This window comes from Mus caroli, unplaced genomic scaffold (assembly GCF_978045245.1).
Source record: "Mus caroli unplaced genomic scaffold, Mus_caroli_1 scaffold_20, whole genome shotgun sequence".
Classification (NCBI taxonomy): domain Eukaryota; kingdom Metazoa; phylum Chordata; class Mammalia; order Rodentia; family Muridae; genus Mus; species Mus caroli.
This window is the reverse complement of record NW_028227275.1, coordinates 7,499,070-7,523,445: the sequence shown is the minus strand read 5'-3', so window position 1 is coordinate 7,523,445 and position 24,376 is coordinate 7,499,070. Positions and strand designations below refer to the sequence as shown.

General features: G+C 47.6%; 1 protein-coding gene and 1 pseudogene across 1 annotated transcript in view; one reads left to right on the top strand and one right to left on the bottom strand.

Annotated features, from left to right (window-relative positions):
* Positions 1-24,376, top strand: part of Rbm20 (RNA binding motif protein 20) — a 197,198-nt gene that overhangs the window by 82,265 nt on the left and 90,557 nt on the right. The gene's annotated exons all lie outside the window — the stretch shown is intronic.
* Positions 17,880-24,376, bottom strand: part of LOC147000117 (large ribosomal subunit protein eL29 pseudogene) — a 38,588-nt pseudogene continuing 32,091 nt past the window's right edge.

The window sequence follows — 24,376 nt, the reverse complement described above, 5'->3', positions numbered from 1 at the left end:
AAAGACCTGCTCTAACAGGCTGCAGCTGCTCCGGGTGAAGCTGCCAAAGGCTGGAAACTGTAAGCAAAAAGCCCTCGTAGAGGAATTTTCTCTTCCTGGTTGAAGAAGGAGCTGCAGATGCCTGCAGAGGCCTCTGCCTTTAAAACCTGAGCGTCTTCAAGCGCGAGGGCACACCGCCTTGTGGATCTGTTGTGTTTCTGGAGGAATCCTAACACACTAAATCCCTTTAGGATTGGGAGTGAAGAGAAAGGGGTTGGGCCTCAAACTGCACACTGTCCTATGGAACTGTTGGCTTCTGAGACCCGAACTGCCACTCTAAACTGCCCAGCGATGTCCCTGCAGCCTTGGGTGTGCTGGGTCACATTGTCTCGCCAGCAGGCTGGCACCTGCAGACTCACAGAGGGTACATTCTTTCTTTGTAGCCAAAGCAGATATTTTTGCTTCGTGTGAATCATCTGAGGAGTGAGAATAGCAGGCAAAGAAGGCGGGATCATCATTATCACCAAGAAGGATTTGTCAAGCACCCACCGAAGTATACCACATTTCCCTACGCAGCACCTGCAGCCTTGGCTGTGCGTGGCTGCACCCTTCCTGGGGAATGTGACCTCTCAGACCCTGATGGTGTGCCTAGCATGTGTGTGTGGTTCCAGCATGAGGCCTAGTCTGCCTGCCCCAAAGAAGTTTAAATTCTGTGGGTAGGCTACTCGTGCGGACCACCAAGCAGGCTGGACTGTGATAAATGTTTCCACTGACAACACAGCAGCCCCCAAGTAAACTCAGGCTATCACCGCCTGTCTGTCCCAGCAGGCTAACCTCTCTGATTCCATGCAATTCACAGAAATCTTTCCAGTCAACAATACCTTGAATTTGCCAGGTCAAAACAGGTCAGTGGCCCTAAAGTGTTTGGGTCAGAAATCTCTTTCAGATGCTGATAAAAGTTTTAGATTTATACCTCAGAATTCCTCTGGACTGTGTACCTATTTGATTTCACAGTGTCAATCCCTTGGTTTTTATGAACATGCTGAAAACCAACTATCGATTTGTAATACTGTTTTTCAGAGCTTATTTCCTGAAGGATTAAAAATATTTTTATCAGTTCTATGAAATTTCCTATAATATATTTTGATAATCACTCCTTCCCATACTCCTCCCAGATCCACCGTCTTTTCATACCCACACAACTTGATGTTGTCTCTCCCTCCCCTCACCCCTTGTCTCTCTCTTGGGTGGCCCTACCAGATGCCACACCCTTAAAGAAAACTGATGCTCCTCTCCCAGAGACAGCTTCTCAGCCTGAGTTGGAGCGAATTGCCTACCTCCCCCATCTGCTACATTTTGTCCATATAAACACATTGTTGCAATCCCTGTTCCTGTGTGCCACTGCCCTGTTTGTCTAGCATCGGTGCTGTCTCTGGCTCTTACATTCTTTCCTTTCCTCCTCCTTGAGGGTCCCTGAGCTTTAGGGTTGCAGGTATCCCAACCCACTTACTCTAAGGTAGTTGCTGTGACACAGACTTCCCATTTAAAGCTGAGCACTCCAGTCTTTCATTCCTTGGTGACCAATTGTGGGTTTTGTTAATCGTCATCTACTGCAAGAAGCAGCTTCTCTGAGGAGGGCTGAGAGAGGCGCTGAACTATGTTATCCAGCACCCACATGAGCGCTCACAACTGTCTGTAACTCCAGTTCCAGGGCATCTGACGCCCTCTTCTGGTCTCCTTGGGCACTGCATGTACATGCCATCCATACATTCAAGAAGGCAAAACACCTACAATCGTACAAAAGAATATTACATTTCTCAGTTATTTCTGTGTTAAGAACCCTTTTCTTTAAAAATATCCCGGTGTCCATCAGTTGATTAATAAGCACTAAGGCATGGTGTTGATGCAGCTACAGAAAAGAATGAAGCCCTGTTGTTTGTGGGGGCTCAGATAAGCTTGGAGGACATGAGGTTACGTGGACCTAGCCAGGCTCAGTGAGATGAGCTTTGCACAAGTTCTCTTGAGAGCTGGGAACTAGAAAGCTGACTTCATAAAACGTGAGAGCAGAATTCTGGCCACTAGAGGTGGAGCAGAGATGAGAGAGACAAAAAGGGGCAGATAGCAGGTACCTAAAGTCCAGTTAGATAGGAGGTAGGTTGTGATATTCTAGAGTGCATTAAGATGACTACCTTTAACTAGAATTCACTGTGTATTTCAAAGCAACGACGAGAGCCTGATGTTTTCCAACACAAAGAGATGATAAATAGTTGAAGTGTTAAAAAACTGCTCAGACTTAATTGTTACAGTGTATACACACATAGAAATATCACACTGTATCCTATACCTAGTGATCAGATGCCAATTTAAAGACTCACTTACTCCATGACCATTGTAGCCACACATTATTTAGATCCAAGCTCTCTAAGAACAGAATAACAGCAAAAGTCACCCAAAAAACAATGATCATGTTTTTCTTCTTGAGAAAATGAAAAAAAAATCCAGTTGCATAAAAGTAGACTTTAAAAAGTTTTTAATATGGGCTGGAGTGATGGCTCAGCTGTTAAGAGCACTGACTGTTCTTCCAAAGGTCCTGAGTTCAATTCCCAGCAACCACATAGTGGCTCACAACCATCTGTAACAGGATTGGATGCCCTCTCTGGTGTGTCTGAAGACAGTGACTAGACAGTGTACTCATGCATAAAATAAATAAATCTTAAGAAAAGATTCTTAATATAAAGCAAGGCAGACAAACCTGTCCTGTTAAGCATGCTATCTTGCTTGGCCTTGTGTTGAGGGGTTCAGAGTCTACAGAGCTGGGTGCAGGGGAGGGGACAGTCTTAACTCTACTACTCTTTAATGGCACAGCGCTGGGGTGGCGCGTGCACGTGTGTGTGTGTGTGTGTGTGTGTGTGTGTGTGTAGGAGGCTGAGGACATTGGCCGTGCCAGGTTTCCGGAGACGGGCGGCAGGATTGACAGCCACAGCTTGGTCCCTGCGCTGGGACGGAATCTGCTGTGTGTGCAGCCTCCTTCCTGCCCCACCCCACCCCCCATCCTGGCAGGTGCAGACAGACAGACACCCTGTTTTAAGAACAGATGTGTGTTGGCTGCCCTATCTGCTCCCTCTCTGCCCTTACCCCTGCCCCCATGAATCCTCCCCCTCTCCCCAGGGGCCTCTTGGTGGAATGTCCTGTCCCAGGAGGCATTGCATCACTGCCATCCCGCCTCATGCTCTCCATGGCTGCTTCTGCTCTGACCAAGAAAGGGCTGAGGTTTGGGTTTCAGAACTGCTGTGAGGGAATCTGTGTTATGTGGGCCTGTCTCGGGGCTAAAAACGTCACTTAGCCCCATTGTACGGTCTCTCAGTTAAAGCACTAAGACTCCCCGTCCTCCCCTGCCTTGGCCAGCATGGAGCAGGGTCCTCTCCTCACCCTCTGTTACTCAGGGGAAGACTAAAATGGAGCAGGCAGATGGAGGCAGGACCACCGAGTACCCAGGTGAGTGTGAATGATGCTGCAGTCTGGGACCTAAGTCCATTTCTCCTACCTGCTGGGTGCGAATAATGGCCAAGGGATGGCCTCTGTCAGCCACTCACAATCCTTGTCTGTGAGGTTTACATGAGGATCAAATGATATGAGGAGGGACTCCAAAGTCAGGGGTCCCAAGATCACCTTCCCACCCAAACTGAGAGGTAAGAGTTCACAGAGCCTCACTCTGTAACTCACCAGTTAGACTTTCAGACCCTGTCGGAGGAAACTGTTGTCTTCGAAGCTGCAATCCGTCACAGTAAAAGGGGACGGCTTCAGCGGAGGCAAGGGACAGGATGCCAGGCCGAATTCTGGAGAGTTCTATGCAGAAAGCTTGCAGCTGGCCTTTGTCGTGGACTCACATCAAGTGCTGATGTCTGGCTACTATGAGCGACCACGTATATAGGGTGTTACTGGCTCACATGGTTGGCGTCCCTGAGACTGAGCTTACTCTCCAGCCTCTCCCAGGTTCAAGCTGGCACTGTGTAGCTCATGGCTGTCCCGTAAAGCACAGCAGAATCCTGGCTGTGCCTCAGTGCAGGGCAATCCATAGGCTTAAAGATCACCTTTCAGAGCTAAAGAGGGCAAAGGCCAGGCCTGTCTTTGGGTGACATTAATTCTCTCCTGGATAGGGAGGGTGTCTCAGACTCAGGCCTAGTAGACTTTAGAGGACTTCTGAGCATGCTCAGTTTTATACTCCTGGGTCGAAGAGAGCTTTTTTTTCTTTCTTCTCTTAAATTGTGTTTAAGAGAAGTGTGTCAGTCTCTTGCCTATTTGGACCCGACAGCAGGATGTGCACCGCTTTAAACCTGTCGGGTTTACAGTGTGCTCGTGAACCATGAGGAGGGCAGATGGGTGTCACCTTCCAAATATACAGGTTACCCTGAAGGACACTTTCTAAGTCACCAAGTCTCAGGGCTGACTCTAGGGATAAGAGTGTGTCCCTGGATGTCTTTCTGCCAGCTGCAGGCCCGAGTGTCACTCTGTTGATGTGTCCAGCCATCTTTGAAATAGCTGGGCATGGTCTCTGGTAAGATCTGGTTCACCACCACATCCAGGCTGTGTGACTTGGGGCAGATGTTTCCCCCTCCATTCACCTGTCAGTAGGATGACGATCAGAATGAAGTATATGAAGTACAGGCTCATAGCACCATGAGGTGAGGGGTCTTATCCTAGCAACGACACCCATTCCCTAGGGTGATGCTACAACTCCCCTCCACTAACCGCCCCAAGCACTTTATTATGTATTTAGGAAGACCAGAAAGAGGAGGTATGTTGAATATAGAGAGAATATTTGTGATATCACAAAAGTTTTCAAAGTAGCTGCCAGGTAATTAATTGTCTATACAGTTTACCCAGCTATCTGGGTTCCTCTCCAAGACCCTTCCTGCAAGGACTCGCTCTCTCTAACTTCAGTTCCTGGCACTGGGTTGTTTTTTTCCGGCTATTTCTGCCTCTCCTCTGCTCCCATCAAGTTCTAAAGACTCCTCAGCCCCCACGATGAGGGCTCGTATCCCTTGTGTACCATCTGCAGAAGCATTTACTGGTGTACTGCCTCATATTCACCTGACAGTCTGATAATGTCTGATATTCCCCCAAGGAGGTGGTCCCTGAGGGTAGACACTGAGTTACCATCCTCAGACTGGCCAGAGGCCAGTTGCTACTGTATGAAGCACAGATGTAAAAGCCAGGTGGGGATCTCTCAGACTAGAGGCCCTGGGGTCGATCCCCAGCTGTCTTCAGTGTGGTAGACCGTCAGCCTCATGCCCGTCTGCCCTCTCCTAGGGTGTTGGGGTACTGAGAGGTGATCTTCCGACTCCTCTTTTTTGGGGTAAGACAAACACCATACTGTACTGGCTGATTTTGTCTGCCAACTTGACGTAAGTTGGAATTTTTACAGAGAAAGAAGCCGCCTTTGAGGAAATGCCTCCATGAGATTCAGCTGTAAGGCATTTTCTCAATTAGTGATCAAGGGTGGGAGGGCCCGTTGTGGGCAGTGCCATCCCTGGGCTGGTGGTCCTTGTTTCTATAAGAAAGCAAGCTGAGCAAGTCATGGGGAGCAAGCCAGTAAGGAACATCCCTCCATGGCCTCTGCATCAGCTCCTGCTTCCTGACCTGCTTGAGTTCCAGTTCTGACTTCCTTTGGTGATGTACAGCAGTGTGGAAGTGTAAGCTGAATAAACCCTTTCCTCCCCAACTTGCTTCTTGGTCATTATATTTGTGTAGGAATAGAAACCCTGACTAAGACACATACCCTCTTGAAAAACATATTCATGGGCATGTGGGTGTCCTTGCTTGTCTGTGTGTACACCACATGTGTTCTGTGCCCCAGAGGACAGAGGGAGGTGTCCCTCCAGGACCAGAGTCACAAGCATCTGTAAATCACCACGTAGGTTCTGAGAACCAAACCCAGGTCTTCTGCAGTAGCAGCAATTGCTCTGAACCACCAATGTCATCTCTCTCGAGACACCCCTCTTAAAGTTTTATTTTATTTATCTGTTTTATGTATACGGGTGTATTATTTTATCTTCATGTATCTCTGTGTGCCACATGTGTGCCTGGTGTCCAAGGAGGCCAGAAGATAGCACTGAATCCCCTGGGACTGGAGTTACAGACATTTGTCAGCTACCACGTGGGTGCTGGGAATTGAACCAGGGTCATCTGGAAGAGCAGCGAGTGCTCTTTGATGCTGAGCTCTCTTTCCAGATCTCTCTCTTAAAACAAACAAACAAATGAAACTCTTTACATTTAACTATTATCCCCTCCAGCATTATCTTTGCCGGTTGCGTGGCAGAGACACTCTGTAGAGGGAAGACCTTAGCTAGTGATTGCTTGGAGCATGTTGGCATGATTGCCTAGGTTTTTACCTGGCAGACTGCACACTGGCCTAGGACACTAGGAAAAGACTCTGCAGGGAAGAGTGTGAGAGCAAAGGCTGCCGGTTTCAGTGTCTTCACCCTGACCAAGAGCCCTCCTTCTCTTCTGTGGCTGCTGAAGTCCAGACCGTCACCTCTCCCACGGCTCCTTCTGTGCTCTCACAGAAAGCCTGTGCTGCTTCTGGATTTGGCCCCACTGTAGATCTCTGTGACCTTGAACAAGTTCAAAACCCTTTGAAGTCTGACCTGTAAGAGTGACACAGGCTGGGGCCTGTGAGGCAACATCCAAGGGTGGGCTGTTAGAGGTGTTTGTGATGAGATTTTTTTAAAGGGACTTGTGTAACGTTGTGTGTGTGTGCGTGTGCGCCAGAAGAGGGCATGAGATCCCCTGGAATTGGTGTGACAGATGGTAGTGGGTACTGGCAGCCCAACCTGTGTCCCCTGCAAGAGCAGCGGGTACTGATAATTGTTGAGCCATCTTTCCAACCCCAGCCTTCAGTATCCTATGCTACAGTTTTGTTTGCTGGGTCTGCTTTTCTTCTTGCTTTCCCTTGCCGCTTCTAAGGTGTGAACACTGACTCCTGTTCCCTGCCCGCAGACCAGCCATAGCTCTCCACATGTTCTCTCCTCTCTCTTTAGATTCTTGTATAACAGGCTTCCTTTCCCATAGTCCCTGCCCGCCGGCCACCCATAGCTCTCCACATGTTCTCTCTCTTTAGAGTCTTGTATAACAGGCTTCCTTTCCCATAGTCCGTTCTTATGTATTTCTATTTAGAGAATGTCACCTGTCCCTCAACCCTTACTCTGTGGAGACATAACCAGGTTTTCAAGGGCACTTTCAGCTCTGACCCAAGCATTCAGGTGCCACTGTCTGGGAGGTTCAAAAAAACCATCCCCTGAATTCCTCCACTTTCTCATTTTCAGTTTTTATGTCCAGAATTTGCATTAATTTTCTCATCCCTGCGACACGAGACAGGACAAAGGCTACTAATGAGGAGGACTTACCTTGGCTCACAGGTGATTCCGCCCAACATGGCAGGGGAGGGATGACAGGGCAGGGGGACAGCCAGGGATACTGTAGGACAGAGGGACAGCTGGGGACACTGCAGGATAGGGGGACAGCTGGGGATACTGCAGGACAGGGGGACAGACATCTGGGAATAGAGCAAAGATAAGTAGGAAGTAGAATGAGTCTAGGAAGTGGGGTCCAGCCTGCAAAACTCATGAACTTCCCCCTCATGACTCACTTAAAACAGTGCCATCTGCAGGCTCCAAATATTTCTACACACAAGCCTGTGGGGGACATTTCATACTCAGGCCACTACAAAAGACATCTAGGCTGCACATGAAGTCTAACCTTGTTACTTAAGGGCGGACATTCTGAAGCAAAGTAGACACTTTCTTGACCTGAAAAGATGAAGCCAATCAAAGATGAGAAGTCTTTCTTCAGAGTTTAGAAGTCAGAGGATCTCACTGCAAACTATTGACTGTGATGAACATCAAGAAACCCCAACAGCAACAAGACCAATTTCCCATAGGTGGGCCCAGGGAATTCAGAACATTCCCAGACAGCAGGCTGGGGTCTGCACGCAGTCATGAGATGCCCCAGTTACTAATGTATCAGAAACATGCACAGAAACATGTCCTTAGTCTTAATATTTTCTTTATAAAATTAAGTCTTTTCTCTGTTTAAGGCAAGGCTCACTGGGTATCCCTGTTAGCCTTGAAGTCACTGTTTGGAGCAACCTCAAACTCACAGAGATCTACCTGATGAGATCAAAGGTGCGGCTGACCATGCACAGCTAAAAACCAATTTTGTAGGACAAATTTCTGTTGGGAAGTCCAGTCCTGTCAAGACTCTGCCCCCTTCCTGTCTTATGTCCCTCTTAAGCCCTTCACTCCCTTATAAGTACAGCAAGGTGGGGCACTGCAGGGTGCGGAAGTGACACCTGTCACTGTGGATGCAGCCATGTTTTCAGAAAATGGGTTTTACACAAAGAGGAAGGTCTTCTTGGGACCTCTTTCCATCCTTGGAGAGCAGAGCATTTGGCATGAGTGGCCCGTCTTCTACTCGCTGCCTGGGAAATGTGTGCTGAGGAGGGTTATGAGGAGAAGCGGAGCGCAGAGCCGGGTGGTGGCCAGCAGGATGGCTCATGTGGTACCCAGACATCTATCCTGGCAGGACAAATGAACTCTGCACAAAGAAGAGGCAAACGCAGTGATTTGTGGCTGCTGGGAATAGAACTGTCCTTGCTGGGCTATCCTTTTGGTGTTATGAGTCTTGTTTGAGGTGTTTCCTTCCGTCAGGATCCCCGGAGATTGTTTCTGCAGATTCTGTTTAGCTCCGGAAACACTGACTTTGCTCTTTTTTTCTATTCTTCCCGCTTCAGTGACAACACTCTCCAGTGCCTGACATCGTGTGATGACTCTGGAGAGTGCCGGGAAAAACGCTCACGCAGTCTCTTTGCTTTCCCTTTAGAGGTGGTTGCTGCCAATGCAAGGCAATCGGGGACAGCATGTGACATGTGGCTAGAGCTGACTGCTGTGTGTGGGTGTCATATTTAATCACAAATGACTTTTTCTTAGATATAGCCCACTCGGGGATGTTTACTAAACGGCACTCACCAGAAGCATTTCTTCCTTTTTGGGTTTTCTTGTAGAAACGGCATCTCTGTCCCCTTTTGAATGAGGAGATGAGGGTCTTATAAGTGATACTCTGCTACAAGTTTTTTGTTTTTCAACGTAACAAACATGCTGACTTGGAATGTTTCCCTGATTTATTTGAATTTTGTAGTACCGTAGAGTAGTGTTTAATAAAAGACTTTCATCTGTGTCCTTGAGAAAGCTGGTCTGTGTTTTCACCTTGGATGACAACCTTACCTTAACAAAAGGATGGTGAGGTTGTAGGAACGAGATAGGGGCAGAGGGCAGGCAAGATGGCTCCGTGAAGTGAAGGTGATTGCGGCCAAGCCTGATAACCCGATTTGCTCCCCAAAACCCATGTGTTAGAAGGCGAGAACCACCCTGTGAAGGTTGTTCTCTGACTTCCACACAGCACAAAGCCACGTGCGTGCCGTATAACACGTGATTGTGCACACACACAGTGAATACACTCAATACTTCTATAAAGGAGGGATAACTAAGGCTCTGGAATAAGGACCATGAGTGCCAAAGGACAGTCTGGTGGAGAAGAGAGAGGGGAGTCATTTCATTTGCAACTTTAAAGTCTGTTGCTTCTACAAGTGCTGTGAATGGCCTTTGAACTAGCAGTGTTCTTTGAAGCAATTCCCTCTGCTCAGGCGGCTCCCCCCACTCATTAAAACTGCATTTGCATCAGGTTGGCTTTCAAGTCGTAGCCTACTTTTTTTTTTTTTTTTTTTTTTTTTGCTGTAGCCTACTTTTGAAAAATGTGTCAGTGAACTACTTATCCTATAAACAGTAAATAAATAAATACATAAATATTAAGAAATTAAAGCATGAATCTGGTGCAAAACCTCCCTCATGTTCCTTCTTGAGGAAGTTGTTTGGCTCTTGTGTCATGAGACAAGGCGGTCCTGTTGATTGATGGGAAGAGCCTGCTGTCCTGAGGACAGGCACACAGATCTCAGTTAGGCGTGTGTGGTGTGTGTGTGTGTGTGTGTGTGTGTGTGTGTGTACAGCTGCTCAGGGTTCTTACAGTCTTGCCTTGTTTTTAGGGACAGGTTTAAATAAGAAGCCACGAGGATTTTATACTCTCTAGTATATGAAGCTGTTTACTTTACAGACGTTTACTGACCACCCACTGTGTGCCAAGTACCTACTGTGTGTCAGTATCTACTGTGTTTCAGCTATGTTTGGCACTGTCCTAGACAGGGGACTGAGCAATGATTAAACAGACATTCTGTACTTACCTTAGGGTACTTAACATGTGCTGAGGACTGCCTCCCAAAATAGGATTCTTTTGTTGAGCTATGGATTTTTGACCCCTAGGGGTTTTTACATTACAGAAAAAGTGCTGACATATTGGCCAATGAGAAAAAGCTTAGACTTTGAAAGCCAAGAACCTGTTTTCCAGAACCTTCTAGAGAGAACTCAGCTTGACGACGGATGTGGTGGGGAAGAGGTTCCCCATCATCAAGGTAGGTTTAAATGCCTTGTCCCAGGCTCCCAGTGAACGACTTGGGTCTGTTACTATCGTTGTAATGCTAAAATCTGTACAGGAAGGTGAGGGTCTAGGCCTAACAGCGAAGTCTCACGGTTATCAGCTTTTGTTGTTGCAAACCTTGTTCCTTAATTTAAAACGATTGGTTAAATGAAAGTGGCTAGAGCCAATCACTGAAGGGATTAGAGGTGGGTGGGTTTGGAGTGACCTGGTTGGGGGTTGCAAAAGGAGAGAGAGAGACAGAGACACACAGAGAGAGAGAGAGAGAGAGAGAGAGAGAGAGAAAGAGAGAGACAGACAGACAGACACACACACACACACAGAGACAGACAGACAGACAGGAGAGGAGGGAACCACCATGAGAGAGGATAGACTAGGAGCACATGAATAAATAAAGCAGCAAGTATTTGGGGTACGCCGCTGGGGAAGTAGCCAGGTATAGCCAGGTCGGCTCTTAGAAAAGTACATTTGGGGTTACCCCCCGAGTAATGATCAAAGCCAAATAAATAGCCATAGTCTGAGTCTCACCCACTTGTCAGCTAGACATGGATAAGTTTAAATGGGTTCAACTACAAGCTTAGACTGGAACCAGGGCTTTATAAGCCCACCCCAGGACTGACTGTGAACACGCACTGAGATCAAGTAGCTCAGACCGTGGCCTGAACTTTGGATGGCCACCACAGCTGCCATGTCCCACAAATAGAAAACTGTACCCAGAGACTGGCCAGCTGGGGTCTCCTTCTGTGGTGGGAACAGCCATCCTCACCTGTAGTCTTTCCTTTCCATGTCTTTGGACACTGACATGGCTTGGCGTTTCAGGACAGCTGCTGAGCTGACGCTGGTTCTTAGGCAAGGCCAGGGCCAAGGAAGGAAGTCTAGTTTTGGCTCACTTGAGAGGTCTGTTTAGGTTGTAAAAAGTTTGTTGTTTGGGTGTGTGGCTGGTGTCTTTGGCTATGACTCAGGTAGAGTCACGTTGACCTTGGAGGATTAGGGTGTGATGTGGTTTCAAGACTTGTGTGGTTGTGAGAAAATGAAGTTTTGTTTTGTTGTTTTTCCTTGGGTGCGGTATTTTCTTATTATGTAAACCTTGGCTGGGTACAACTAGGTCTCTGGGTTAGCACTGGCTTAGTCTGAGGGTCTCATAGGTAAACTGAAACCTGGGAAGAGAAGCCTAGCCCAGAGTCAGCTGAAGGGGGAGCTAGTGAGAGCCTGTCGAGGGGAGCTGCCCTCCTGCAGAACTGAGTTGTGGATCTGCTGGAGAACTCTGTCTACCTCGAGGCCTGGCTGGCTGGGATGAGCTGGTTTATAGCCTCCTCGGTCGGTCGTTAGTAGATTTGGAGAAGACTCTCCTGGGCCAGGTGACTTAAGCCTGCCTTACCTTCCCTGGTCACCTTGCTCAGGAGTGCGGCCATAAAGATGACACCTTCATTTTTGTGAAAGCGTGTAAATAGCTCTGCAGGTGTATGGGCAGCCATGTTAGCTCATGTGACTCAGAGAAAGGTCGCAGAAGTCTGTTAGATGCAGCTTGAAAGAAATGCCATTAGAGCTTCCTACTGTTGGCTGCTTCTTTCTGGGGTAGCTGCTGTCACCAAAGATCCAACTCCTTTATCACCTTAACGTCTGCAGGTGACTTTTCTTGTTGGCTGTGTTGGTGTTCTGGGTCTCTCTGTCCATTCAGGATGATGGTCAGCCCCCTCTCTGTTAGGCTGGGCTTCCCTCAGCATCTCCCAACACGTCTCTAGTTGGTTTTGTATTTCCAGCTGTCTTCTGCCTCCGTCAGCTCTTAACTTTGATGCCAGTTTGCATCAGGGATCTCTACTACTTCTTCCTAGGACAGAGTACCCAGGAGCAAGGTAATCCTAAGGTTCAAGATCTGTCATTGTAGACGGGGTGAGAGAAGAGGCTGCCCACAGAGACAGCACAGATGGTTAGGAAATGCAGGTCTCCGGCTCATGAGTGGGAATCCTGAGGTCTGCTGTTGGTTCTCTATTGTGTCTCCTGCCACCAAAGTTTGCACATGTGTTCATGAGGACTTGCTGTGGTCCTGGGACCCCTCATTGTTCCTCATCGGCTATCAACCAGAAACCAGAGACCCCTGTATCACCTTGGATTCTTTCCCCTCCCTCCCTTCCACCTCTGCCCACTGCATAAGTACTCACCAAGTTCTGTACCAGCCTCTGTAGATCAGATGGTCTATGGGGAGCCCTAGACTCTATTTCTGTTTTGGTATGCCAGCCATCCCCAGTGGGGGTCTACTGGCTGGCTTCTTCTGACTTTCCCATCCCACATCCCCAGATGAGAAGTCTTCTGCATCGTTCACCACAGATCAGGGGCTGGAAGTTTCATCTTAAGTTAAACTCAGAGGCTGGGCCTGAAGGCTCATCCCCAGGTCACCCACATGCAAACCTAGCTGTGTTCTAAGAGAAGATAGAGAACCTGGATGGTTTGAAGTCTCTGGAACCTCAGCAGTGTGGACATCTGGCCCCTGCTCTTGAGGATGGACCTCGCCTTGTAGTAGGCTTACTTTTGTACTTTTCTTTGTGGTTAGCCACAGGTGTTTCAGTAGCTTTATAGTTTGTGTGTGTGTGTGTGTGTGTGTGTGAGAGAGAGAGAGAGAGAGAGAGAGAGAGAGAGAGAGAGAGAGAGAATGAGCAAGCACAACATCAGGCACTATCTAGTTTGCTTATTTATTTATTTATTTATTTATTTGGTAGCAGGACCTCTCGCTGGCCTGGCACTCATGGACGAGGCTGGCCTGGCCTGGCTGGGCAGTGCGTCCCCAGCATCTCTTGCCTCTATCACTAGGACTGGGATGATGAGTGTGCACCATGTGTGTCACCCCGGTTCTCTCAGGTCCTCATGCTTCTGAGGCAAGCACTCCACCGCTGACTTATCTCTGCAGCTCCTATTATTGTTACTTTTCTGAGGCAGAGTGTCTAGCCCAGGCTGGCCATATGTGGCTGGGAAGCGGGTAATCTTGAACTGGGGACTATCCCACATGGCCCTCTCTACTGTGCCACCACACCGTTTTGTGCAGAGCAAAACCAGGCTTCAAGCACCCCATGTTGAGCGAGCCGTGGGCCAGCTGAGCTCCACAATCAGCCTGGGGTAGCTCTATTTTAATAATTCTGCGGTGTATTTTCTATTCCAAGTCACCTGAGCAGTAGTATGGTGGATTGGCAATGTTGACAAAAAAGAAACCAACTCCAGGGCTCTGTGTGTATAAGCAGAGATGATCCTGGTTTGCCAGGCCAGGGTTGAGGCTGGGAAGGATTTTTCTGTCTTCTCCAGCCTCATACTTTAACTGCAACTCCTACCGTGACCGTGACCAACTCCATTGCTGGTGAGCCTCTGTCTTCTGGTTCTGTCTCCAGAAAGTGCCTCCCACCCAGTTTAGCAAAATACCCCCATCTCGTGGCAACTAAGCCATCTGAGCACATGTGATCATAGCTCCTGTTGGTGTGTACAGTCAGCTTCTGATGGGTTGGGGACCAGCATCGGGGTGCTTCTCAGGGGAGGTGACACCCCCACCCCACCATCATCAGGAAAGGGCGGACTCTGATACTCCAGTACAGACTCACCTCCCTGCCCTCTGCTTCCGTTGTTTCCCTGAATCTGAACTCTCCTTTGCTTTCTATGACTACATTGAGTCTTTTAAGCTAATTCTTAGCTCTCATTTCCTCTTTTCTCTACTTTATTATCTTAAAAATCTCTGCGTGGACAGTTTTTCTTCTCGGTTTTTCACTTCTGTCTGATCGAGTTTGCATGTTCATTTCTTTCTTATTCTCCCTTTCTAGAAAACAACACTCTCTCTTTTTTTTTTTTCTCCTCACTCCATTTGAGTTATTGTCATATTTCTTCAAGGGAGAGCGTCTCATCATGAGCAAGCAGGGTTATTGACAGTCCCAAGCAGATCTAGGTCACCTGGGGTCTGGGTAGCATAGGTTATCTGGTCAGTGAGACCAGTCTCAGCCATCGGTGTCACAGAACCATCTGGAACCACTCACCACTGGTGCTACAATATAAAGCTTTGGGCGTCTTGAGATTCCAGCTCATCTCTAGTGGTTTTAGCCACATTGGTGGTTGCGAAACATTTTCTTTTCCAACTCTATTTTCTGACTCTGTAAAAATAGTGATAGCAGAAACTATTTATTGAAGGTACAGTCTATCTAGATCAGTGGTTCTCAACTTCAGCGCAGCTGGCATCCAAAGCCTTAAAGAGCTGCTCAGAGCGAGGTAGCTGGGCTCACCCAGTTTCTGACTTGCTAACTTTGGAGCCCAGCCCAAAGGTTTCAGCTTTAACTAGTCCAGGTGGTATAATTGGTGCTAGTCAGGAAGTCACACATTGGCAACCACTGCCCTATATCCAGCAGGAGCTCAAGGAGCGCTATCACTCGATCCTCACAACAATCTTGTAAATGAGAAGTCGTCACACACACACACACACACATCCCCCTTTCCATGTGGGGAAACAAAGGACATGGGCTGGAGCAACCTGAGGTGGTGGACAGCAAGTGGCAAAGCCAAGATGTGAAGCTGAAACCCTCGAGGGTCCTATCAATCATCCTGCATCGTTCCAGGTCTCAGAGTCAGTGAGGTGCTTGTCACAGAATGCAGGACCAGCCTTAGCCCAGCACCCTCAATGCTGTGGATGGAGGACAGCCTTAGCCCTGCACCTTCAATGCTGTGGACGGAGCACTGAGTCTCTGTGGGTTCACTTCTGCATGAGATCTTAGCTTCCACAGGCAGATGCTCTGCACTTTGCCCCAACATAGCCAGATGTTTGTTGAGTGGCTGCTCCCCTGAGAAGGGTGCAGAAGGAGTCCTGCTTTCTGTGCTGAGATGGTCCCTGAGAAAGGCGAAGAAGGAGCCCTGCTTTCTGTGCTGAAATGATCCTTGACAGTCACAGCAAGCTAGAATCGCCCCGGGGTGAAGGATTCTTCTGCCCTGGGAGTGGGGGTGAGGAGGAAGGGATGTTTGGATGGAATAAGGTCAACTACACACCCACTAAGCTCTGCTCATCCTGTGGAGTCTTTCCTATAGGATGCACGGCCAGGGCTTCTGCTGAGTTTAGCCAGAGCTAGATCCTAGGAAGTGAGTGGGTTGTAACAAGGGAGGTATTTCCCTTCCTTGGGGTTGCATCTCTGGCAGTGACTAAGCATGACACAGGGCTCTTGTCTGTTTGCTTCCTCATGTGTGTAATACATTCCCTGGAGTAAATTTCTCCTGTACTAAGAGACTCTGGCCTGCTTTCTCTTCCTTCCACTGGCTAATGTACCCCCTAGCCACCATGTTCCCAGGGTAGTCACTTCTGTAGTCTAACTTTTACCCACTTTGTTGTTAGGATGGATGTGCCTCTGGTTCCTCCAACAGCCAGGACCATCCCACGGGTCATCACAACCAATTCAATGTCAAATCATCAGTGCACACCTTATCCCCTTTCAACATGCTCAGTGATGACGGACGGATGATAATGTAACTCATCCGGAGAGCAAAGTCAGAGCTTACAACTGTCAGTGTTTACAAAGTAGCCAAGAGTTGCCAAGCCTCAACTCTGAGAGGGGTTCTGAGGGAGGGGCGTCTGGGAGCAGGAAACAAACAGCTCGAAGTCAAATCATGGTGAAGCTGGCGTCCTATGCTCTGCTCGCCACAGCTTTCCCAGTCTCTTCTTTCTCTCTGATCTCCTTTCTCTGGAGATCTCCAGACAGCGCTCTCTGTCTCTGTCTCTGTCTCTGTCTCTCTCTGTCTCTCTCTCTATGTTCTGCTGGAGACAGTTCAATTCTCTGGATAGCTCATCTCTTACAGTTTTCTATTTTACATATCAATCCAGTCATTTACTGATATGTTGCCTTTTGATTATCCTATGATTCAGCATCCGTTGACCCTTGCCCCTTAATCCTTAGGAAACAGCAAGCACACATTTTCTTTTAACATTGCAAAAAATTTCAGAGATCTGCCTGCCTTGATTAAGCAAAGACAATAAGCTAGCTTGGTGGGACCCTGTCCTGAAATTACTATTTCTACAACACCTGGACCTACCTAAATTGACTTGGTCCCAGGCTGACCTTGAACTCAGGAATCTGCCTTCCTTTGTATCTGCTGGGTTTTGTATCTTTCTGACAAGTTGGCTCACAAAGCAGCTGCCTTTGTTCCTTTAGATCCATGAAGCCCCTCATAATTCATATTGCATCCTTATATTTTGCATAGTTGAGAAATTATATAATCTCGAACCCATGTTTTAGAGTTCTTTTCCACAGCCTTAAGGGTTGTCCTGAAGGTCCCAGCGTTTAACCTTTTGCTGAGATATTAGCCACACCTTCACATCCAAGAACCATGCTCTCTCTGGTTATCATGGAGTCAGTAATGTTAACAGGGAGGACATTCCTTGAATGAGGAATGTAAAATATGTACCTTATTGTATAAACAAGCTCTATTACCACCACCACCCCCCCCCCCCGCAGCCATCGACTCACTGGTCCCGCCCCAAGGGCAGGAAACATGTCATTCTGTCCCCACCAAGGCCTTGCCTCCCTGGTAAAGAGTCACCATGGGGTAAAGTCGATTCTGCCTTGCTTTAACTCCAGTATAAAATAGTGACAATGAGTCTTTTCTTTCTTTCTTCTTTTTCTTTTTCTTTTGAGACAGGGTTTCTCTGTATAGCCCTGGCTGTCCTGGAACTCACTTTGTAGATCAGGCTGGCCTTGAACTCAGAAATCCTCCTGCCTCTGCCTCCCGAGTGCTGGGATTAAAGACGTGCACCACCACTGTCCAGCTCTGATAATGAGTCTTAAGTGTGTAATCCAGCATACAGGCTTTCCATCTTAAATTGGAGGGTGTGTATCAGCTTCAGGCTGCTGCATTCTGAGTTATCCCACAACTCAGTGGTTTAAAGCAATGCATTATTTCTCCTGATTCCATGGGTTATAGCTTGAGTAGGTTTCACATGGCCTTGAATAGGCTCACTATTGCCATGTTGGGGAGCAGTTAGCTGGTGGGGGGTAGGGGGCTGCTTATGTCGATGTCTATAGTCTTAGAAGCAGCTGAGACTGAAGGAGCCTTCTTCTCTCTTACTCTCAGTGGCTAGCCTGGGCTTGTTCCAAGACAGCATTGTATGAAGCAGGGGGGGGGGGGTCCACGAGTACTTGAGCTGAAGGCATGGACGTTAGCTTTATTTTTGTGTCTTTCTTTTCTTCTCTTCTCTTTTCTCTTCTCTTCTCTTCTCTTCTCTTCTTTCTCTTTCTTTCTTTCTTTCTTTCTTTCTTTCTTTCTTTCTTTCTTCCTTCCTTCCTTCCTTCCTTCCTTCCTTCCTTTCTTTCTTTCTTTCTTTCTTTCTTTCTTTCTTTCTTTCTTTCTTAACAGATCTTGCCTGAGTTTATTTGTAAGAACAGCATAGGACACTGGTCATCTGCAAATAGTGTGTGGGGAGGTGTGTCACAGCAGTCCGTCTGTCTTCACACTGGCAGGAGCCTTTTCTATGAGGCCTTCACAGGGACCTCGGCACCTTTGGGAGCCTGTGCTGGAGCTGAAGCCTGGGCCTTAGGTGGAGCTTTGGCCCCTGCCTTGGTTTGAACCTTAGACTTCGGTTGGCAGAGCCTCTGATCCTTGGCCATGTAGCTTCGAATCTGCCTCCCAAGCTTGGGGTGAGCGATGAAAGCCAACCGCTTGAGTTTGGGGCCTTTTGGCATCTTGGGCTTGATGGCCTGAGGCTTCACCAAGGCCTTGATGGCCTCTGTGCGCGCACTCACTGCCTTTGTATTGTTGGCCTTTGCATCTTCTCCAGGCCTTTCTTGTTGTGCTTCTTGGCAAAGCGCATGTTCCTCTGGAACTTGGGGTCAACCCCCTTAAGAGATTCGTATCTTTGCGACTGGGGTTTCTTGATGCCATTTCTGTGCCATTTGCGGGACTGGTTGTGTGTGGTGTGGTTCTTGGACTTGGCCGTGTCTGCACAGTAACCCACCACTCCTGCAGCGCCTGGGACCGGAAGAACGTGTCTTCCTTTTCAAAACCCAAATGGGATGCAGGTCCAGATCAAAGCTGGGAAATGTAGATTCCCCTCTTATGGGAAGAACTTCGAGCACTTATATTTAACCTTCTGGGCAGCCATTACTGTCATTACAAACATTCTTTAGGGCAGCATTCAGTACAGGTGAGTTGAAGTACCACTTCCCGCCATAAATTTAAAGGGTGACTCAACTCCTGGAGGTTGAATGGACAGCTGTCTCTGCTTTACTTAATTTTTGTTTTGACCACCAGATGGAGGCATTGTTCAATGTGCCTTGCGTCATTCCAGAACAAACACCCTGAAAGCCATGCAAGTCCTGGCTCTCTACCTGGCTGCCTTCTCGTTTTCAGAAAGGAAGAGGCTCATTGCTCTCTCCCAACCACAGTACTGCCTCTCTCCTCCCTCTGGGTGATTCTCCCATCAGCCTCTTTAGGTCTTCCTCTTTAGGCCAACTGAAGACGGACTCCTTTGGCTTCCCTATGTGAAGGATGAAATGCCGGAGTACCTCCTCCTTCCCCGCCCACTCCTGCCACATTCATTTTGAGTCGGTTTTGTTTATCTTGCACCCTGAACCCCCGAGCCAGAAGAAGGGGTGGTTGCACTTCCAAACCCTGAGTGTCTGGCTTATCCCTAAAGCTCTCTCCTGCTGTGTCTGGTGGCTCCTGGGCTGGAGAAGGGACAAATGTCGCACTCAAGCTCAGACCTCCAGCTTGCAAGTTAAGCATGTTTCTTTTTCAACTTGGTAAGTATTAGGACTAGGGGAGCAGGGAGGTCTGTGACGTGAAATAGCTATCTTTTCCTCCCATCACTGTAAATAACTTAGAATAACCAAACCTCAGATTTTTACCTTTTCTTCTAATTGCTAAGGCCACTCTTTCCCACCTATATTTATGGTAACATTTGGAAAAGGAATAAATGTTGTTCCTTAAAACAAACAAACAAAAACAAGTAAAACAAAAATGGAGTTGAGAGATGGCTCAACACTTAAGAACACTTGCTGCTCTTGCTGAGGGTCTGGGTTTGGTTCCCAGCACCCACATGATGTGCACATCTATCCATAAGTACAGCTCTGGGGATCTGATGCCCTTTTCTGGACTCTGAGGGCACTAGACAAGCATGTGGGCACATAAAATAAGATATAAGTAAAATAAAGGTTACCACCTTACTATGGTACCTTAAAGACACACACACACACACACACACACACGCGCACACAGAGGCAAAGAGAGAGAGAGAGAGAGAGAGAGAGAGAGAGAAAGGTGTCATGTGATTTTGCTACAACTATCCCACTGAGTTGGGAACAAAGATTCATTGTAATAAAGCAAGCACTATTGGGCTCACTCATGACCTGAACATTGAAATTATAGCTATTGATTTTATTACTGTGGTATAAATAACTCTACACCATGCGGTCTTTATGACCTGTGCAAGTCTTAAAAACAATAGTGTGTGCACAAAGTAAAGATATCCGATTAAGACCTATAGTTTAGTCTACGGTATGTTGTCAACGACAATTTCTTTGTTTCTCTGATCTGATGACAGAAATTCTCTCTTACTTAGGAGCTTTCATTCTGAGGCCCCGTGGATGCCTAGAACCACTGGCTAATTCTGAGCTCTCATCATGTACATTTTCCTATACATACATACACACATACATGTATATATACTTATGATAAGGTTTTACTTATTTATTATTATTATTATTATTATTATTATTATTATGTATTTCAAGACAGAGTTTTCTCTGTATAGCCCTGGCTATCCTGGAACTCACTCTGTAGGCTGGCCTTCAGCTCAGAAATCCACCTGCCTCTGGCTCCCAAGTGCTGGGATTAAAGGCATGGGCCACCATTGCCCAGCTGATAAAGTTTTACTTAACACATAAGAGATCAATAATAAGTAGAAACAAAATGAAACAGTTATAAAACTATTGAAATTGCCAGCTTCACTAGTCTTGTGTCTTGGGGCATTACTAAGTAAAATAGGCAAACAGTGCTAGTCCAGGAGTTGATCTGGCAGTCAAGACTACGAGGCACCTAAGGCGGGAAGTCTATACTACGTGGAGATGCTGGGTAAAGGATAGTTCACATTGGCGCAGGACCCAGGAGGGTAGCAGGGCATTTCATCCTGCCACTCAGAGGTATACAATTCAAAACTGATACAATGTTGCCTCCTGGAGTTTCCCACTCCATGCTTTCCCACCAGAGTTGTGAGGGCGAGCATTCACTATCTTAGAATCACCTGGGAGTTGGACCTTTTGGGCATACCTGTGGGGGAACTTTCCTGATGGTATTAACTGAGGGAGGAAGACCCATCCTAGGTGTGGGCGGAGCCATTCTTTGGATGTGAGACCTTGGACTATAAAATAAGAAAGTAGCCTCATCAGCAGCATGCGCTCATCTCATTGTTTCTCCGTTGATGCAGCCTGGCCGGCAGCTTTGAGCCCCCTCTGCCTTCCCTTCTCCCAAGAGGCTGTCCTGTGCTCTGTGAGAGAAATAAACTTCTAGTTAGGGTATATTATCGCCTTAAAACAAATAGAAACTAACCCAAGAGTTGGTCAGAGGTCACTAAAGAAGACCACAGAAGGTAATGCCACAGGAAGTAGAGGACCCTCTGCATAAGAGCCACCAGGAAGCTGAATGTTAAGGACAAGTCCCCTTGGTACTATTCTGGAAAGTTCTTGAGCATCTGTATTTATTTTTGAATAGAAAGTGAGACTTCTTGAAAATGGTCTCTGACTGGCTGTGCATCAACAGGGGGAAGAGAGTTAAGTATCAGTTGAGAAGAAAAACAAACAAACAAACAAAAACCAAAAAACCCAATTCACACAAAACAGCCTTTTCCCCTGTGGTTGGTCTGTCAGCAGCCCTGGCTTCACAGGCCGCTTCAGATCCTGATGTCCCCCTGAGCCACAGTGGTGCAGAAACCAGTGCCTAGGGTGAAGAGGTACATGGAGGCCCTCCCCTTTCCCCCTGGACACAGAGCTCTTTCTGTCCCAGTGTTCAGTCCTCTGCCCTTAAGGGAGCACTTTCATGCTGGGAAGCTTCATGGGGAAGCATTTTTGTTCCTTCCTGTAGATAGGACAACTCACTCCTGGGGGCCCACGGTCAGGGGTCACGGGCTCGCCTGAGGCCTCCACAAAATGATAGGTGGAAGGATAGAGGGAAGGATATTATTTTTACCTTTAACCAAAACCTCATTAGCGTGTGTAATTGTTCTAAATAATAGGCTTCATTATATTTTCATACGTGTGTAATGTGTGCTTTCATCATATTTACCTCCCTCAACTCCCAGCTGATGGCCACCCTCTTCTTCTCTACACAGGACTGTATTTTTTGTTTTTGTTTTTGTTTGTTTTGTTTTTGGAGACAGGGTTTCTCTGTATAGTCCTGGCTGTCCTGGAACTCACTCTGTAGACCAGGCTGGCCTCGAACTCAGAAATCCGCCTGCCTCTGCCTCCCAAGTGCTGGGATTAAAGGCGTGCGCCACCACTGCCCGGCTGTTGTTGGTTCTTGAATACACCAAGAAAAGCACCTTTTGCGGGAGAAGCAACACTCATTTTACCTTTACGTGTTTAAACTCTTTAAGCTGTAATCTCGCGTGCTCACATTTTCCAACCTGACCTACTAAAACCCGAACGCTCTGAACATTTTCAATGGTGTGCAGTGTCTGAGGCAGAGAGATGAAATGTCCCCTTGTGAGTGTTGGAGAAAGTGGAGCCAACTTTGTTTTTCCATCAGAGAGCGGACAATGGGGAGCAGGGAATTAGTGGTTCTGAGGTCCGAAGGCATTTCCTGAGATTGATCCACCAACAGGAGGCTCTGCTATGCTTTGCCAAGCAAGAGCGTGAGAAGTTTTCAGCTGCAAGGCAAGTCAAAGCTGAAAAACATGAGCGTTCCTTGTGTCAGGCGGGTTGGTATTACCTGGGGGGAGTGGGGGAGGCTCTGAAGGCTTAGCCAGCGGTGGTACTTAAAACAGCAGGCACCCATCAGCCGAAGAGTGACCACAGACAGCAAGTCTTCTGTGGCAAGGGGTGTGCCAAGACCATCTCTAAGAAGGAAGGTTGCCAAGGGCCAGATCGCTCAGAGGCGACGTCAGGAAGGATGTGCTAGGCTTGGTTAGGATGCAGAGCTGGAGGAAAGCTCTGTGTGGACCCTAAATTTTCACTGAAAAGCTGGGCCTTCATGAGTGCACACACTAGCTCTGTACACCTGGACTATTTATCTATACTTTCTCTGCTTGTGTTTTGTGACTTTCCCTCTTGGTGGTAAAACACCCGTAAACATAAAACTGACCATGAATTACATGCGATAAGTCCAACCTCTGTTTGGTTTTGGAACCCTCTTTTCATCCCTAACGAGACCCTGCACTAATTATACAACTACTTCTTCTTCAGCCTGTGGTAAGCAGGGGTCTGCATTGTGTCCCCATGGGTTTGGCGATCCTGGATAGTTCCCATCAATGGAGTAACCCAGTGGATGGTGTTTTGTGGACAGCTTCTTTCCCCCATGCATAATGATTTTGAAATTGAGCCATGCTGTTTGGTCTGGCCTCTCATAGTCTTGAAACATTACTACGTAAAAGGCATTGTGGGGCAGGGCTGAAAGAGGACAAGGCCTCACAACACTCAAGGAGGGAAGTGTGAATCCCACTAGTTCTGGAATTAGACAGTGGCACATGACACCATTCAGAGCCAGAAAGGTGTATGGTATGTCTGTGTATGTGTAGGTGGCCAGAGTGCCCGACTCGAAAGGCCTGCGGAGAGACGAGGGGAGGAGTGATGCCAGTAAGATGAATACCTTTCTCAAAACTCTGGGTTTGGTGAGGAGGAGCCCCTCAAGGTGTAGCGTGGGGCAGTGATGTGCTGTGGTGCACCCTATGGGAGGCACTCCAGTGGCTTCCTGAACATAGGGCCTGGAGCCGTGGGTGGATATTAGGAGCTATTCAGGAGGGTTCTGTAATAACATGGGTGTTTGCAGTGGGAATAGTGCTTCGTCCTGTGTGGGGCTGGCTGTGTGCTGAGACAGATAGTGATCAAAGGACGTTTAATAGCACACCAAAGGAAAGCACGTAAGGCCGTATAAGTCGTCTTTTCAGAAGAGCCCAGCTAACACTGTCCCATTTCCTCATGCATCCCTGTGCTGAAAACCAATCGTTCAGTCTGCAAAGATGGCTCAGCGGGTAAATGAGTTTGAGTTTGCTTCCCTAACCCGATGACATAAGTTCAAATCCTTGTAACTCTTGTTGAAAGCCAGACTCGGTTAATGCTGAGTAGCTGTAATTACAGCATGCCTCTTTGGCATTATAGGACATCAGAGAAGAAAATTCTACCATCTTAAAAAGGTGGAAAGTCACTGACTGACAACTAGAGGTTGTCGTCTGCAACCTACAAACGCACTGCGGCGTGTGCACACATCTGGATTACACATCATACATGCACACACATATGTACACAAATAACCACCCAGGATTTTCAGTACAGCTCTTTGTGGATGAGGTACTGAGCGGTTGAAGGATTGCCCATGAAGACAAAGCAGCAAGGGCTGAGGTTCGAGCCTAGGTCCTCTGCCTTCTGCTCCTCTGGGCCAGCTGTTCCTGCTCCCCATTGGGTCCTGTGTGTTTGAGCCCTGTGTGCTTCCTTGCTGGTGGGCGATGGCTTCCTGTTCCTTATTTCACTGCAGAGGAGCTGCATTCGCCCTGCGATTTGTCTTCCCAACTGTTTGTTCAGACAAGCTGAGCAGAGTTGGGGGTGTCGGTGTCTTTTAGACAGGGCTCCAGTCATCTTACCTGGGTGTTAACTAAGAGTTAACCAGTTGTATTTTCCCACCTCAGCCAGTGTATTGAACTGTGGCA